Genomic DNA, 3,210 nt, shown 5'->3' with positions numbered 1-3,210 from the left:
ACCAGGTCCGAGCACTTGTCTCATGCATCCAACCTGGGCTGGTGATCTGTTTCACCCTAGATAATATACATGTTTTGATGCTGTTCTCTTGAAACATCCCACCCTCGCCTTCTCCCAGGAGATTTCTTTAAAAACTGGAAATAGAACTGCCATATGACCCAGCAATCCCACTTCTGGGCATACACACCGAGGAAACCAGATCTGAAAGAGACACGTGCACCCCAATGTTCATCACAGCACTGTTTATCATAGCCAGGACATGGAAGCAACCTAGATGCCCATCAGCAGATGAATGGATAAGGAAGCTGTGGTACATATACACCATGGAATATTACTCAGCCATTAAAAAGAATTCATTTGAATCAGTTCTAATGAGATGGATGAAACTGGAGCCCATTATACAGAGCGAAGTAAGCCAGAAAGATAAAGACCATTACAGTATACCAACACATATATGTGGAATTTAGAAAGATGGTAACGATAACCCTATATGCAAAACAGAAAAAGAGACACTGTTTAATTTGAGACTCAAACTTACCTGTTCATTTTTTTCCATCATTTCTTCAACCAAAGCCATACTTTTTTAAAAGTATGTACAACAGACTCATTATATAATTTGGTGCCTGCTGCTGCCAATACGCCTTAGTAAGATCCTTTTAGTGGTAAATCTAGGAAGTTGTCATTATGTAAAGAACTCATGTGACACTTACCTGAATATTGTCTTCCTTCCTAAATTCATATGGTGAAGCCCTAACTCTCAGTGTGATGGTACTTGAAGATGGGGCCTTTGGGAAATAGCTACAGTTAGATGCTCTCAGGAGGACAGTTCCCTAGTCTGATAGGATTAGTGTTCTTATAAGAAACAGACCAGAGAACTTGTTCTCTTCCTCCTTCACTGTGTGTGTACAGTGAAGAAGTCATGTGAGCACACAGTAAGATAGCAACTAAGAGAAGAGGCCTCAGAATGAAGCACATTTGGTGATAATATTGGCATTCTTGATATTCTGTTTGAAAATCGATCAACTACAAACACACAGGATTTTTTTCTGCTGGGAAAACCTCACTGGAAGATCCCCCCTCCTGGCCTGTGAGCACTCCCAATGTCCTGAGTGCCCAGTTGTCATCTATCTCAGTCTGAAACCAGCTGCTTGTTCATATTCTCAAGGGTAGAAGCAAAAGCAAGTCCTGGTAGACAGGGAGTATGCTCAGAAGATGAACTATGGCAAGGGAAAAAAAAACACAAATGTGAATTGTAGCACCACTTATGAGAAAACAAAAAAGAGGCTATCAGGGACTTCCCTGGTGGTCCAGTGGTTAAGATGCTGCACTTCCAATGCAGGGGATACAGGTTCAAACCTTGGTCAGGGAACTAAGATCCCACATGCCCCACAGACAAAAACAAAAACAAAAACAAAACAGGCTATCAGCAGCCAGACTGGTTTGTTGTAAGATAGAATGAAGACATACAAGATTAAAAATTATGCCACAAGAGAGAACAAAAAGCATGGAGAGGAGATATATCCATATAAGGTTTAAGAAAGCTTCAGAATTTATAGCAGGATTGATGAAGATTTTTTTCCCTTAAAGACAGTTATTAAAGATTAGAATAGGTGACTCCTATTTCAAATTAAAAAAACGGCAATAGAAAACTCCAAAGAACATGACAAATCAAGGAAGCATGACATCATGAAAAGATCACAATAATCTTCTAGTAACCAGGTCCAAAGACATGGAGATTTGTGACTTACCTGATAAAAATTCAAAATAGTTATCTTGAGGAAATGAAATGAGCTACAAAAAGCACTTAGAGACAATTCAGTGAAATCAGGAAAATAATACATAAACAAAATGAAATTTAACAAAGATAAAGAAACACAAAAAAGAACCAAGCAGAAATATTGGAGCTGAAGAATTCATTGAATGAAACAAAAAATGCAATAGAGGACATCAGTATAATAGACCAAACGAAAGATAGAATTGGTAACAGGAACTTCAAAATAACTTAGTCAGAGGAGAACAAAGAAAAAAGAATGAAGGAGTGAAGAAAGCCTATGCGATCTAAGGAACACTGCAAAATTGAAGTTACAGAAGTAGAAGAAAAGGAGAGGGGGAAGAAAGTTTATTTAAAGAAATAATAGCTCAGAACATTCCAAACCTGGAGCAAGACTTGGATGTCCAAGTTCATGAAGCTAATAGATCACCCCATCATCTCAATCAAAAATGACCTTCTCTAAGACACATAAAACTGTCAAAAGTTAGAGACAAATAGAGAATTCTAAAAACAGGAAGTAAAAAAGATTGTAACCTACACAGGTATATCCATTAAAGAATCACTATAGTTCTTAAAAGAAACTGTATAGGCCAATAGAGAGTGGAATTATATCTTCAAACTGTTGAAAGGAATAAAATGCCATTCAAGACTATCTGTCAATGTTGTCCTTCAGGAATGAAAGAGAAATGAAGACTTTCCCAGACAAAGCTGAGGGAGTTCATCACCATGAGGCCTGCCTTCAAGTTGAAATGAAAAAACATTAATGGTTAGCATGAAAATATGTGAAAATATACAACGCAGTGGTAAAGTTAATATACAGTCAAATTTTGAAAATTCTAATTCAATGATATGATGATGTATTAACCACTTAACTGTAGTATAAAATTTAAAGGAAAATAATATAAGGTATAACTATAGTGACTCTAATTTGTTAATGACTACACCATATAAAAAGAGGTAAATTGTGACATCAAAAACATAAAAGGGGAGAGCTTTTGTATGTGATCAAAGTGAGTAACTATCAGCTTAAGTAGACTGTTAAAATATAAGAGGTTTTTGGATTCCCTGGTGACTCAGTGGTAAAGAATCAGCCTGCCAATGCAAGAGACATGGATTCCAGATCCCAGAAGATCCCACATGCCATGGAGCAACTACGCCCATGCACCACAACTACTGAGCTTGTGCTCTAGAGCCTGGGGACCTCAGCTACTAAGCCCTCATGCCACAACTACTGGAGCTTGCACACCTAGAGCTTGAACTTCACAACAAGAGAAGCCACCACAATGAGAAGCCCACATGCTGCATCTGGAAAGTAGCCCCCACTCTCCGAAACTAGAAAAAAGCCTGTGCAACAACAAAGCACATAGGAAGTTTTATGTAGGCCTTAAAAACCACAAAGCAAAAACCCATCATAGCTTCAGAAAAGATAAAGAGAAGTG

The 3,210-nt window shown here is 38.0% G+C and overlaps 1 non-coding gene across 1 annotated transcript; it reads left to right on the top strand.

Annotated features, from left to right (window-relative positions):
* Positions 1–1,296: 1,296 nt before the first annotated feature.
* On the top strand, positions 1,297–1,369 carry TRNAV-UAC (transfer RNA valine (anticodon UAC)). Its single transcript has one exon. It is a non-coding gene; the product is annotated as a tRNA-Gly (tRNA).
* Positions 1,370–3,210: the final 1,841 nt, after the last annotated feature.

Source organism: Odocoileus virginianus, unplaced genomic scaffold, assembly GCF_023699985.2.
Source record: "Odocoileus virginianus isolate 20LAN1187 ecotype Illinois unplaced genomic scaffold, Ovbor_1.2 Unplaced_Contig_37, whole genome shotgun sequence".
Classification (NCBI taxonomy): Eukaryota; Metazoa; Chordata; class Mammalia; order Artiodactyla; family Cervidae; genus Odocoileus; species Odocoileus virginianus.
This window is presented reverse-complemented; position numbering and strand designations above follow the sequence as displayed.